General features: G+C 48.5%; 1 pseudogene; it reads left to right on the plus strand.

Moving 5' to 3' along the window:
* LOC119959770 overlaps nucleotides 1-2,030 on the plus strand; it is a 32,472-nt pseudogene extending 30,442 nt beyond the window's left edge.
* The last annotated feature ends 13,677 nt before the right edge of the window (nucleotides 2,031-15,707 follow it).

The raw sequence follows: 15,707 nt of genomic DNA on the forward strand, positions 1-15,707 counted from the left end.
GGAAGGAAAAAGCATTGTTCACAGTGGGGAGAAACCGTACACGTGTTGTGTGTGTGGACAAGGATTCAGTCAATCATCAGGCCTCACAAGCCACAGATGCAGTCACACGGAGGGGAAACCGTGGAAATGTGTGGACTGTGGGAAAGGATTCACTTCCCCATCCCAGCTGGAAACTCATCGACGCAGTCACACTGGGGAGAGACCATTCACCTGCTCCAAGTGTGGGAAGGGATTTACTCAGTCATCCACTCTGTCCATACACCAGCGAGTTCACACTGGGGAGAGGCCATTCACCTGCTCCAAGTGTGGGAAGGGATTCATTAAGTCATCCGCCCTGCTTAGTCACCAGCGAGTTCACACTGGGGAGAGACCATTCACCTGCCCCAAGTGTGGGAAGGGATTCACTGAGTCATCCGCTGTGTCCAGACACCAGCGTGTTCACACTGGGGAGAGACCATTCACCTGCTCAGAGTGTGAGAAAGGATTCAGTGATTCATCGGCCCTACGGAACCACCAGCGAATTCACACTGGGGAAAGGCCATTCACCTGCTCAGAGTGTGGGAAGGGATTTACTATTTCAGCCCACCTGCTGAGTCACCAACGAGTTCACACTGATGAGAGACCGTTTCAATGTCCAGACTGTGGGAAGCGCTATAAAAGTTCTGGGAATCTGATGAACCATCAAGGTGTTCACACCGACGAGAGACCGTTTAGGTGCTCTTACTGCGGGACTGGATTCAGACGATCATGTGACCTCGCTGTACATCAGCGAATTCACACTGAGGAGAGGCCATTCACCTGTGCCGAGTGTGGGAAGGGATTCACTCAGTCATCCAATCTGTCCACACACCAGAGAATTCACACTGGGGAGACGCCATTCACCTGTGCCGAGTGTGGGAAGGGATTCACTCAATCATCCGCCCTGTCCACACACCAGCGAGTTCACACTGGGGAGAGACCGTTCACCTGCTCCAAGTGTGGGAAGGGATTCACGCAGTCATTCGCTCTGTTCACACACCAGCGAGTTCACACTGGGGAGAGGCCATTCACCTGCTCACAGTGTGGGAAGCGATTCACCACTTCACCCAACCTGCTGAGACACCAACGAGGCCACAAGTAATCACAGTGATTGGATTTTGCTGTTCCTCACATTCGGGACTGAACCATGTTCATTTGGGTCTCTTTCTGCTGATAACAAACTCCAGCCCATTTACAAGGGCTAATATTCTGGTTAAAAGTCAAATAAATTGTCTTCCGGTGGTGTTCGTGAGCGGAGCGGCTGCGTTGAGGAGAAGCTCCTGCCGGTCCACGATATCGCGGTCTTTTTCGGGGGGCTTCCCGCTGTTTAAAAAAAAATTAAACTTCTCCAGGGCGGCCCTGCCTCCCTCGCCCAAGCTTCAAAGCTCCATTTGACGAAGCCGGAGGGTTGGAAGGGTGAGGGGGGGAAGAGACTGGTCCCAGTGGGTTCGGCAGAGCGGCTGCACGTGGAGGAGGAATGGGACAACCTGAAAGCCGGACCTGAAAATTTGAAAGGAGTAGCGGGGCGGAGCCAAAGGGGGGCCGAGGCGGCAGGCCCGAAGCCAGGGTGTGATGTAGGTGAGATTTCCCACATCGGATCGCTCCCGCCTCGAATATGGAAAGAAGACTGAAGCCCGGTCCCAGGGAAATTCTGGAGAACTACAAAAAAGAAGAGAAAAAAGTTTTAAAGAAATGTGGTTAAAGTTTTTTTCCCCCTGTTTTTTCTAAAAGAAGAAAAATTTCATGTTTTTTCTATTTAAAAAAAAAAGAGGATTGAAGAAGGAAAGGGTGGGAAAAAAAAGGAAAAATAATAATCTGTTAAAGGATGCGAAAAGCAGCGTTGAGGAAGGGTGGCTCACCGTTGAATGTGAAGACGAGCAAAAGTGCGAACAAGATGGCGGAGGCCGGACCACATGGTGGGGCCGCACTACTTATGGTGATGAAAATGACCGAGGTGATGGCGGTGGAGCTGGAAAAGCTATTTGTGAGGCACATGGAGGCTTTGAGGAAGGACATGGCATTGAAGTCATTGGTGGAGGATGTAATCGCCCCGGTGAGGGTGGCTGTGGCAAAGACATCGGCCGAGGTGAGAGAGCAGGGCAAGAAGATTAAGGAGGTGGAGGAGGCCCTGTCGCAGCACAGCGACCAGGTCACCTCGATGGGGGACGAGCTGCGGAGGGTGGTGGAGGTCAACAGAGGACTCCAAGCAAAGCTCGAGGACTTGGAGAACCGCTCGAAATGGCACAGTCTGAGAATTGTGGGCCTGCCCGAAGGGACAGAGGGCCCAAGGCCAACAGAATACTTCGCTAAGAGGTTGGCGGAGTTGATGAGGGAGGGTGAGAACCCCTCCCGGTACGAGCTGGACCAAGCTCATCGGTCATTAAGGCCGAAGCCCAAAGGGAATGAGCTGCAAAGAGCAGTAATTATCTGCTTCCATAAGTACTGCATGAAGGAGAAGGTGTTAAGCTGGGCGAAACAGAAGCGCGAGGTGCAGTGGGATTCTGTCTGAGTTCGGATCTACCAGGACTTGACAGTGGAGTTGGCAAAAAGACGAGTGGCGTTCAGGCGAGTGAAGGCAGCGCTGTACAAGGGGCTGCGATTTGGTATGGTGTACCCGGCGAAGCTGAGGGTGACGTATGATGCCAAAGACTTTTATTTTGAGACAGCGGAGGCGGCTGAGGCGTTCGTGAGGGTAGAAGGCTTGGTAGACAGACGTGAGGAGGGGAGCTGAAAGAGAGACTGTGGACTGTGATTGGTGAGCTGGAAAATGTATAAATGCTATAACTTTCATTTCACTGAAGTGTATTGTAATTTACTTCTCTTCACATTGTTGCAGAGTTCAAGTTATTGGTTGAGTTGTTTGGCATTCTGTGTTGCGACGGTTAGATCTTATTTTAGTGAATTGTATGGGTTGGCTCGTTGGTTTTGTTTTTTCTTGCTCTGGGACTGGGTGGGAGGGGACGATATATCCCCGCGCTAGCTAACGGAAGTCGGCTGGTGATCGGAGGTGAGAGGAGGGCTGCGGACATTGGAGCCTGGTTGGCAGGTTTCGATGGGCCGACGAGGCGAGCGGGGGAGGGATTGATGCTGGGAGATGTTTTTTTGAGAGGAAATGTAGGGGGGGGGGGCGTTTGGGAGGGGGGGGGGAAGGCATTCGATGTTAATAATGGATAGGGGCGGGTCATGCTAATGGGGCAGGGCCAGGTGGTATGATAATGGTGGTTAAGAAGTGGGGGGGGGGGGGGGCGGCATTGAGAGACCCCCAGTAAGGATAGACACGTGGAACATGAGGGGATTAGGAGATCCGGTCAAGAGGTTAAGGGTGCTTGCGCATCTTAAAAGTTTGCAAGCCGATGTGGCAATGCTGCAGGAGACTCACTTGAGTCTGAAGGCTCAGGTGAGACTTAAAAAGGACTGGATTAGTCAGGTGTTTCACTCTGGATTTGATGGAAGGGCTTGAGGGGTAGCGGTGTTGGTCAGCAAAAGGGTACGCTTCCAGCTGGAGAAGGTGGTGGCAGATAAGGGGGGTAGATATGTGATTGTGACAGGGGCGCTGGAGGGGGGGTTAGTGGCGCTGTTAAGTGCATACGGTCCCAACTGGGACAATGCGGGATTTGCGAGGAAGGTGTTTGGGGCCATTCCCGACTTGGACACACACAAGCTGATTGTGGGGGGGGACTGGAACCTGGTGCAGGAGCCACGGTTGGACAGATCACGGCCGCGCTCGCTGGTCCCATCAGGGGGTGCGAAGGCGTTGGCTGGGCTAATGGAGGAAATGGGAGGGGTGGACCCTTGGACGTTTCTGCACCCGAGGGAACGGGAAAACTCGTTTTTCTCAGCAGTCCATAAGGTACATTCGCGGATCGAGTTTTTCGTGGTGGGGAAGGCTTTGTTGGCTGGGGTTAAGGGGTCGGAACACTCGGCAATTGCAGTGTCAGATCATGCTCAGCATTGGGAGGATATGATACTGGAGAAGGGGGTAGCGCAGAGGCCGGGGTGGAAACTGGATGTGGGGCTTTTGGGGAACCAAGTGTTCTGTGAGAAAATTGAAAAAGTAATTAAGGAATATATTGGTTTCAACTGTACGGGTGAGGTGCCGAAGGCAGTTGTCTGGGAGGCTCGAAAGGCGGTGGGGAGGGGTGAGGTAATTTCATTTAAGGCCAGGGTGGACAAAGAGGCGAGGTTGGAGCAGCAGAGGGTAATAGATGAGATGTTGGAGGCAGATAGGAGTTATGCAGAAGATGGGGACCCAGCGAAGCTGGAAAAGAGGAAGAAACTACAGGCGAGCTTCGACCGACTGTCCACCAGGAAGGCGGTGTGCCAACTGAGATGAGCAAGGGGTGCAGTTTATGAACATGGAGATAAGGCGTATGTTAGCAGGTCAGCTCTGGAGGGAAGCAGCGGCAAGGGAAATTCTTCAGGTGAGGGGTAGGGCAGGGAAGTTGGTAGTGGCCCCGGAGCTGAATAACAAGGTTTCTGAGTTTTATGAGAGGTTGTACAGGTCACAGCCACCCGAGGGAGACCGTGAGATGCAGGAAGCTGGCAGGGCCGGATGGGTTTCCGGTGGAATATTATAAAAAAATCTAAGGATAAGTTGGCACCCCTGATGGTAGGGATGTTTGAAGAGGCGATAGGGAAGGGGGTGTTGCCACAAACCTTGGGGCAGGCATTGACTTCACTGTTGCTAAAAAAAATAAGGATCCGATGAAGTGTGGGTCGTATAGGCCCATATCACTTCTGAATGTGGATGCAAAAGTATTGGCGAAGGTACTGGCGGGTATTTGGGTCTTTCTCGGGGTACAAGCTGAACCTGGACAAGAGTGAGTATTTTGTGGTGTCTCGGCCGGGGGTGGGGGGGCTGCAATTCCGTAGGGAAGGGACTCACTTTGGGTATCTGGGGGTGCAGGTTGCCCGGGAGTGGGGGAGACTTCGCAGGTACAACATCACTAGTTTGGTGGGGAGAGTGAAAGCTGACCTGGCGAGGTGGGATGGTCTCCCTCTGTCACTGGCGGGTCGGGTACAGGTGGTTAAAATGAATGTGTTGCTGCGATTTCTGTTTATTTTTCAATGCCTACCGATTTGCCTCCCAAAGGCTTTTTTCAGGGAGATTGAGGGAAGGATTACCTCGTTCATATGGGGAGGGAAGGTGGCCAGAGTTAGAAAGGTGCCGCTGCAGAGGGGAAGGCAGGCAGGGGGTTTGGGTCTCCTGAATCTGATGTACTACTACTGGGCGGCGAATGTGGAGAAGGTGCGGAGCTGGGTCAGAGGGGTTGATTCCCAGTGGGTCAGAGTGGAGGAGAGTTTGTGCAGGGGGTCGGGACTAAAAGCACTAGCAACAGCGCCGCTCCCGATAGCTCCGGGGAAATACTCAGGGAGTCCGGTCATAATAGCTTCATTGAGAATTTGGAGGCAGTTTCTCCAACACTTCGGGTTGGGGGCAGGGTCAAGGGAAATGCTGATTCGGGAGAACCACAGATTTGAGCCAGGGAAGTGGGATGCAAGTTTTCGGAAATGGGAAGAGAAGGGGATTAAGACGCTAAAAGATTTGTTTCTTATGGGTCGGTTTGCAGGAGGGAGCTGGAAGCGAAGTATGGGCTGGAGCAGGGAAAAATGTTCAGATACATGCAGGTTCGAGATTTTGCCAGGAAGGAGATACAGAGCTTCCCGGAGGAACCGGCCTCCACATTGCTGGAGGAGGTGCTGACGACAAGGGGACTGGAGAAGGGGGTAGTGTCAGCGGTGTATGGAGCTATTTTGGAAGACAATAAGGCACCACTGGAAGGGATCAAAGCAAAATGGGAGAAAGAGTTGGGAGAGGTTATAGAGGAGGGGGTCTGGTGTGAGGTGCTCCGGAGAGTGAATGCCTCCACCTCGTGTACAAGGTTGGGGCTGATACAGCTGAAGGTGGTGTACAGAGCGCACCTCACGAGGGCGAGGATGAGCCAATTCTTTGAAGTAGAATATGTGTGTGAGTGTTGGGGGAATGGGGGGGGGGGAGGGGGGGAGGGGCTAATCACATTCAGATGTTTTGATCCTGTCCAAAGCTGGAGGAGTACTGGAAGGAGGTTTTTAGGGTAATTTCCAAGGTGGTGAAATTGGACCTGGGTCCTCGGGAGGCCATGTTCGGAGTGTCAGACCAGCCAGGGTTGGAAATGGGTGGCAGATATCGTAGCCTTCGCCTCATTGATCGCCCGAAGGTGGATCCTGCTGGGATGCAGTGCGGCCTCTCCACCCTGTGCCCTGGCGTGGCAGGGGGACCTGTTGGAATACTTGACCCTTGAGAAGGTTACGTTTGAACTGAGGGGAAGCTCAGAGGGGTTCTACAAGTCATGGGCATTATTCATTGTGCACTTTCAAGAACTGGATAACATCGAACATTAGTTGGGGGGGATGGGTGGGGGGGGGGGGGATGGGTGGGGGGGGAGGGGGATGGGTGGGGGGGGGGAGGGGGATGGGTGGGGGGGGGAGGGGGATGGGTGGGGGGGGGATGGGTGGGGGGGGAGGGGGATGGGTGGGGGGGGGATGGGTGGGGGGGAGGGGGGCTGTGGATATTAAGGATGACTATGGATAATCCCCAATTCTTTTTTGTCCTTTGTTTATGTTAACATGCGGGCTGATGTTTGGGGGTTGGTGGGAGGATGGGATCGTTGTTATTGTTATGGGATTGACCATCTGTTGCTGATTATTGTTTATTGTTGGTGGGTGTAGTTTCAGGAGAGAGTGTGAAAAAGGAGAATAAAAATAATTTTTTTTAAAATTGTGTAATAACCAAGGCGTTGACACCATTTTGAATACTGTGAGATACTCCAGACACACCATATGCACAATTATTTGTTGTAAAACACAGCGAGTTGTTGTGATTTAGAATGCACTGTCTATAAATGGTGCTGGAATCTCATTGCACTGTAACTTCCAAAAGGGAAGTTGATGCATTCTGAAAAAAACCCAAAATAGTCGAACTCTGGGATTAAATGGGTCGCTGTACAAAGAGCTGGCACGGGGAAAATAGGCCAATTAGACTTCTCAGTGCTCTAGGAGCCTTGTGTACATGTAAAGGGAGTGGTAACAACCTGGAACCTACTGCCTAGGAGCGTAGGTGATGCAGAAATTACAGAAGGATTTCAATACGAAATTGGACGGGCACTGAGAGAAATAAACACACAGCGATTGGACAGGCACACAGAGAAATAAACCCACAGGGATTGGACAGGCACGCAGAGAAATAAACCCACAGCGATTGGACAGGCACGCAGAGAAATAAACCCACAGCCATTGGAGGGGCACACAGAGAAATAAACCCACAGGGATTGGAGGGGCACGCAGAGAAATAAACCCACAGGGATTGGACAGGCACGCAGAGAAATAAACCCACAGCGATTGGACAGGCACGCAGAGAAATAAACCCACAGGGATTGGACAGGCACGCAGAGAAATAAACCCACAGTGATTGGAGGGGCACGCAGAGAAATAAACCCACAGGGATTCGGGGACAGATTGGGGCAATGGACAGACTGGATTCCTAAACAGAGAGCTGACATGGTCCCAAAGGGCTGAATGGCCCCATTCCCCACCCTCCACATGCTGTGATCTCAGGAGAGAATTTCAGCTGCTCCAGTCACTCCAACTGGAGTCCCTCATCACTGGTGCCTTTCTCGTAAATGTCCTCTACCCCTCTCTAAGAACTTCACATCTTTCCCAAAGTGTGGGACCCATATATAGGTTTCTATTCTAAAGGGTAGAATTGATAAGCCCATGTTAGACTACACTGGGAGCACTTTCAACATTGTTGATCTCCATTCACAAAAAGGAGAGGCACTGGATAAGGTGCAACAAAGATTCATAATATACTGACAGCATTTAACACTCAGGAAAGGCTGGGGCTGCTTTTTTCTGGAAAAGAGAAGACTGATGGGTGACCTAATGGAAATCTTTAAGATTATGAAGAAATTCAATAATCCAATAGGAAGGTCAGTAGAAACCTCTTTACCCAGAGTGTGGTGGGAATGTGGAACTCGTTACCACAGCGAGTGGTTGAGGTGAACAGCATGAATACACTGAACATAAAGCTAGATACATACATGAGGGACACATGAGGGAAAAAGAATAGAAGGAGATGCTGATGGGGGGGGGGGGGGGGGGGGGGTTTATAGAGGGGTGGGTGGAGGATCATGTGGAGCATAAATACTGACACAGACCATGGCTAACCTCAGCCGGTATGGGAATTTAACCTGTGCTGTTGGTGTCACTCAGCACGGACCAGACATCCAGTCAACTGACCTAACCGAAGAGCAGCACAGTGGCACAGTGGGTAGCACTGCTGCCTCACGGCTCCGAGGTCCCGAGATCCCAGCTCTGCGTCACTGTCCGTGTGGAGTTGGCACATTCTCCCCGTGTTTGCGTGGGTTTTGCCCCCACAACCCAAAGATGTGCAGGGTAGGTAAATTGGAAATAATGAATTGGGTACTCTAAAATTATAACATAAAAAGAAACTGACCTAACCGATCCCCGTGCAAATCTGTAATAATTCCTCAAATATCAGTGATTGCCTGTCTCCCACCATACTATTTAATGTAGTTTCCCAGTGCACCTCAGATATCTTGCCCATCATAACCTGATAGTTTTATTCTGTGAGAAGCACCAAGATTAATTATACAAAAGAACCATGTAACCACCATAGCCCATCTTCATGGCAATGTGGCATGATTTCGGGGGTTTCCAAACAGAAATGGTAATGAAACATCTTCTAACCTTCAAACACCCTTTCACTCTTTGATCCTTGTGAAATGTAAAATCAGATATTTGCAAGAAAGCTCAGAGAGAATCAGCCCACTGGAGCCAAAGCCGTGAGACTGGCCAATCCAGCAGAAAGAAACCCTCTGACCATCCCCATTGACCAACAGAATGAACAAAATGCAGTCCTGGATGTAATTGGGAACAGAAACAATAACAGCAGAATCCAATCCCTGTAATCAGCTGTGAATTTGTTGGTGTCTCAGAAAGTGCGATGAATGACTAAATCTCTTCACACATTGAGGGTAGGTGAATGTCCTCTCCCCAGTATGAACTCCCTGGTGTGACTGCAGATGGCATAATCAAGTGAATTGCACAAATATACGTGAACAGGTGTGATATAAGAACATAAGAACTAGGAGCAGGTCATCTGGCCCCTCGAGCCTGCTCCGCCATTCAATCAGATCATGGTTGATCTTTTGTGGACTCAGTTCCACTTTCCAGCCCGAACACCATAACCCTTAATCCCTTTATTCTTCAAAAAACTATCTATCGTTATCTTAAAACCATTTAACAAAGGAGCCTCAACTGTTTCACTGGGCAATGAATTCCATAGATTCACAACCCTTTGGGTGACGATGTTCCTCCTAAACTCAGTCCTATAATCGGGCTTATGGATACATGGCTACAGGATGAGCAGGGATGGGAACTGAATATATTCAGCATTTGGGAAGGACAGCCAAAACGGGAAAGGCAGTGGAGTGGCAGTGCTGGATAAAGAGGAAATTAATGCAATAGTGAGGAAGGATATTAGCTCTGACAATGTGGAATCTGTATGGGGAGAGCTGAGAAACACCAAGAGGCAAAAAGATTCGTGAGCATCGTATATAGATCCGCAAACTGCAGTGGTGATGTTGGGAATGGCATAAAACAGGAAATTAGGCTGATACTAAAATTTTCTGTAGGTGTGTGAAGAGAAAAAGATTGGTGAAGACAAATGTAGGTTCCTTTCAGTCAGAAACGGGAATGTATAATAGGGACAAAGAAATGGCTGAGAAAATAAATACATACTTTGGTTCTGTCTTCACAAATGAGGGCACAAATCAGATAGAGAAATGTTGGGGAACGCAGGATTTAGTGAAAGGGAGGAACTGAAGGAGATCAATATTAGTAAAGAAATGATGTTGGGGAAATTGATGGGATTGGAGGCTGATAAATCCCCAGGGCCTGACAATCTGCATCCCAAAGTACTTAAAGAAGTGGCTCGAGAAATAGTGGATGCATTGGTGGTCATCTTCCAGGATTCTATAGACCCTGGAACAATTCCTGCAGATTGGAGTGTGCCTTATGTAATTCCACTGTTTAAAAAGGGATACAAAGAGAAAACAGGGAATTATCGACCAGTAAGCCTGACATCGGTAGTGGGGGAAAGTCTAGAATCCATTGCCAAAGATTTTGTAGCAAAGCATTTATAATAATAATCTTTATTGCCACAAGTAGGCTTACCCCACCCCTGATTAGTTGGAGGTCCATTTCACAAGTCAGGCCTCCAATACCTTCCCGTCTATTAGTGAACAGGCCCCTTTATTCTCAGCTAAATTCAGCCCTCAGCTCCATCACCTGGCTGCCTTTGACACGAGCAATAGAAACAGAACGGTACCCGATGCTCAAATCTGAAGTAACATTTTGTGGATTAGGACTTCCATAAATGTCAGCAACTTCTTTAAAAGAAATTGAATTCCCAGTCAACAAATGAAAGAATCACACAATGGACCTTTAGGTTTTATGACTTTTAATGCATCAAACTGTTACATGTGGGCCAGTGGCGCAATGGATAATGCGTCTGACTACGAATCAGGAGATTCGAGGTTCGATTCCTGGCTGGCTCGGTGTTCAAACTTTTATGGGCTGGACGGTAGCATGGTGGTTAGCACAATTGCTTCACAGCTCCAGGGTCCCAGGTTCGGTTCCCGGCTTGGTTCACTGTCTGTGCGGAGTCTGCACGTTCTCCCGTGTGTGCGTGGGTTTCCTCCGGGTGCTCCTGTTTCCTCCCACAGTCGAAAGATCTGTAGGTTAGGTGAACTGGTCATGTGCCTTAGTGTCCAAAATTGCCCTTAGTGTTGGGTTGGGCTACTGGGTTATGGGTGGAAGGTGGGATTGGGTAGCGTGCTCTTTCAAAGAGCCGGTACCGGGGCAGACTCGATGGGCCGAATGGCCTCCTTCTGCACTGTAAAGTCTATGTTTCAAACAAACTAGAAGATATTTTAACCTACACACAGAACTTTGCTCTTTTTTAATAATAATAATCTTAATTATTTTCACAAGTAGGCTGACATTAACACTGCAATGTTACTGTGAAAGTCCCTGACTCGCCACAGTCGAGCGCCTGTTCGGGTACTCAGAGGGAGAATTCAGGACGCCAAATTCATCTAACAAGCACATCTTTTGGGAGGAAACCGGAGCATCCGGAGGAAACCTACCCAGACACGGGGAGAACGTGCAGACTCTGTACAACAGTGACCCAAGTGGGACTCTAACCTGGGACCCTGGCGTTGTGAAGCAACAGTGCTTACCACTGTGTTACTGTACTAAAGTTACGCAATCTAAATTCAAACTGTACAATTATGGTTACTCTGCCCTGCAAGTCGAAACTGAATTATCTCAGAACCAGTCCTAATTAATGAGTCATTTCCGAGGATTTACTTCCGTTCTTTTCACTGTCAGGCAGCCTTTAATCCCAGAACTGTCTTTCACGCTGAAAGGTTAGCCAGCTGCCAGAAAACCGAGAGTAGGCATAAATAGGCCATTTTCTGGTGGGCAAGGTGTAATGAGTGATGTGTCACATCCATCAGTGCTGGAGCCTCAACGTTTTACAATTTATATCAATGACTTTGATGATGGGACCAAAGGTATGCCCACTTAGTTTGCTGATGATGCAGTCAAAAAGGAAAAAGAGGTGGTGTTGCTCGGATAATAAGGGACGGCATCAGAACATTAGTAAGGGTGGATCTCAGATCAGGAATACAAAACCTGGAATATGTTTGGATGGAGCCAAGAAACAGCATGGGGCAGGAAACATTGGTAAGAGCTGTTATAGGCCACCAAACAGTAGGGGTTGTGTGGGACATGGTATTAATCGGAGATTAGAGAAGCATGTAGCATGGGTAAAACATTAATGGATGACTTCAATTTGCAGATACACTGGGTAAACCTAATGGGCACTGATGCTGCTCAGGACAAGTTTCTGGAGTGTGTTAGGGACAGTTTTCTACAGCAGTAAGTTGAGGAACTGACTAGAGAACAGGCTTTTGCAGATCTAATATTATGCAATGATAAAGGGCTAATTGATAATCGCGCTGAAAACAATCTTTAGGGATGAGTGACCAGAATATTGAATCTGAGGTATTCCAATCCGAAGCCAGGGTATTAAGTTTGAAGGAAATTATGAAGGTAGAAGGGATAAATTAGCTGAGGTGGATTGGGGTAAGTAAATTAAAATGTGTTACAGTCCACAGGCAATGGATACACTTTCAATAATTATTACACAGTTTACATTCCTTCAAGGCACAAGAACCCCAAAAGGTCAGAGAACCGTGACTACCAGAGGGAAATGAAATGAAAATCGCTTATTGTCACGAGTAGGCTTCAATGAAGTTACTGTGAAAAGCCCCTAGTCGCCACATTCCGGCGCCTGTCCGGGGAGGCTGGTACGGGAATCGAACCGTGCTGCTGGCCTGCTTTAAAAGCCAGCGAATTAGCTCAGTGAGCTAAACCAGCCCCTAGGAGTGAAGTTTTGTAAAAGATTGAAAGAAAAGGCCGATAATATTATCAGAAATAGGAATAAACCTGAGGATTGGGACGATTTTATAATAGAGCAAAGGACCAAGACACCGAGAAAGCGAGGGAGAATAGAATATGAATGTGAACCAGCAAACTACATAAAAATGGACGGTGGTAAAGGTTTCTATTTGCACGTAAAAAGGAAACGTTTGTCCGTTCCAGATAGAGTCAGGAGAATTTAGAATGAGGAATAGAGATCTCTACAGCCACCTTGTTCAACACTCTGGGATGTAGATCATCAGCTTTTGGGTATTTATTCACTTCCAACTCCATTAATTTCTCGAGTACGAGTTTTTCACTAATTCTCATCTCTTACTGTTCCTTGTGCTCACGAGCCCCTTGGGTCTCTAGGGTTTGGGGGAAATTTTTGCATCTTCCTCCGTAAAGACAGACACACATTGTTCAGTTTCTCTGCCATTTCCTTACTCCCCAATATAAACTCTCCTGTCTCTGTCTGGAATGGACCCACATTGGTCTTTGCTAATCTTTTCCTTTTCACATTCCTGTCGAAGCTTTTCCAGTTGGTTTTTATGTTTCTCCCCAGTTTACTCTCATCAGTTTCTTGATCCTCCTTTGCTGAATTCTAATGGATCTCATGGAATCTTTAACTTTTCTTGTTCGCCACGGTTGCATCACTTTTCCTGTTGGATTTTTATTCTTTAAAGGAATCTATATTTGTTGTATATTGTGAAATAAAAGTCACAAAATTCCCAGAGGACCATAGGCTGCTCTCGCCATTGACAGAGAGAGAGCTGACTGGAGGTGATTTAACCCGAGGGTCAGCACATCACAGGCGAGGGGCCTGGTTGAGAAGTTTATTCATGAATAAACTCGGCCAGTCCGAGAGTTGAATCCTCACTGTTGGCCTTGCTCTGCATCACGAACCAGCCGTCCGGCCAACTGAGCTGACCGACCCCCTGATAAATATGTAATAATTCCTTAAATATTAGGTATTCCCCGTACCAATCAGTTTCCCAGTCCACCTCAGACAACTTGCCCCTCATACCCTGATAGTTTTCTTCTGTGAGGAACACCCAGATAAATTATACAAAAGAACCATGTAACCACCAGGGTCCATCTCCATGGCAACATGGCATGCTTTGGGGGGGGGTTCCAAACAGAAATGGAAACAAACTATCTTCAAACTTCCAAACACCCTTTCACTCTGTGATCCTTGTGCAATTTGAAGCCAGGTATTAGCAACAAGGCTCAAAGAGCATCAGCCCACTGGAGGCAAAGTAGTGAGACCAGCCAGTCCAGCAGAAAGAAACCCTCCGACCATCCCCACTGACCACCTGTCAGAATGAACAAAATGCAGTCCTGGCTGTAGAGCAGAAACAATAACAGCAGAATCCAACCCCTGTAATCGATTGTGAAATTGTTGGTGTCACAGGAGGTGTGGTGAAACATGCAATCCCGTCTCACATTGAGAGGTGGATGGCGTCTCCCCAGTATGAACTCGCTGGTGTCTCCGCAGGGTGAATAAACGAGTAAATCCTTTCCCACACTGAGAGCAGATCAATGGCCTCTCCCCAGTGTGAACTCGCTGGTGTGACTGCAGGTGAGATAACCGAGTGAATCCCTTCCCACACCGAGAGCAGGTGAATGGCCTCTCCCCAGTCTGAACTCGCTGGTGTGTCCGCAGGTGAGATAATTGAGTAAATCCTTGCCCACACTGAGAGCAGGTGAATGGCCTCTCCCCAGTGTGAACTCGCTGGTGTCTCCGCAGGTTGGATACTTCAGCAAATCCTTTCCCACATTGAGAGCAGGTGAACGGCCTCTCCCCAGTGTGAACTCGCTGGTGTGACTGCAGGTTGAATACTCGAGTAAATCCTTTCCCACACTGAGGACAGGTGAATGGCCTCTCCCCAGTGTGAACTCGCAGGTGTCTCTGCAGGTGATATAATTGAGTAAATCCCTTCCCACACTGGGAGCAGGTGAATGGCTTCTCCCCAGTGTGAATTCGCTGATGTGTCTGCAGGGTGGATAACCGAATAAATCCCTTCCCACACTTTGAGCAGGTGAATGGCCTCTCCCCAGTGTGAACTCGCTGGTGTGTCTGCAGACTGGAGAACTGAGTAAATCCCTTCCCACACTGGGAGCAGGAGAACGGCCTCTCCCCGGTGTGACTGCGTTGATGAATTTCCAGCTGAGATGGGACTCTGAATCCCTTCCCACAATCCCCACATTTCCACGGTTTCTCCATGTTTTGGGTCTCCTCACGTCTCTCCAGGTTGGACAATCAGTTGAAGCCTCATCCACAACATGGGTACGGTCTCTCCTCACTCTGAATGTTATGTTTTTCAGGCTGTGTAACTGGTTAAAGCTCTTTCCACAGTCAGTTCACTGGAACTCTCTCACTCGGGTTGTGTTTTGTGGGTCTCGGTGCTTTTCCAGTCACACTAATGGTTGAAATGTTTAGCTAACAGTTCGGGTAAACATTTCTCCTTCTAGATTGAAAGCCCGATGGTATTCAGGTTTCAAGGAAGGGATGGCTGTCAGATCGGGACGTAACATTTGAGATTTCTAGCTGTAATTCCTCCTTGTCTAATATCCTGGAAGAAACAATTTACAAAATTCATCACTGTCAGTACAGGATTGAAACTCAGAACAGACAATGCTAGTTTCTATGTCACATTGTTTCCTCTCTCTTATTCCCTGAGAGCTGTAAATCTCCATCCCACACAATCTCCCTCCATTCTCACTCTGCCGTATCTAATATTCACCCTCCCAATTCTCCTGAAGGTGCTGATTCATGTTGATTAACAAATCCAAACTCACAGCTTCCTGTCCAGGAGATCATAACAAATATGAGTTGCAGTCGGCCATTCGGCCCATTGAAGCTGAACCATTCAATGGGATCCTTAGCCGATCTACCTCAGCACCATTTTCCCACACTATCCCCATATCCCTCGACATCTTCAATATCCAGAAACTTGTCAATCTGTGTCTTGAACATACTTGACGACTGAAGCTGCAGAATCCTCAGAGGTAGAGAATTCCAAAGCTTCACCACATCCTCGAGTGAAGAAATCCCTCCCACCGGAATGGGATTAGCTTGTTTTCCGCAGGTTCTGGTGCCACTGACCTATGATCTGTCACTTATCCTGATTGCCTGG

This window comes from Scyliorhinus canicula, unplaced genomic scaffold (genome assembly GCF_902713615.1).
Source record: "Scyliorhinus canicula unplaced genomic scaffold, sScyCan1.1, whole genome shotgun sequence".
NCBI lineage: Eukaryota > Metazoa > Chordata > Chondrichthyes > Carcharhiniformes > Scyliorhinidae > Scyliorhinus > Scyliorhinus canicula.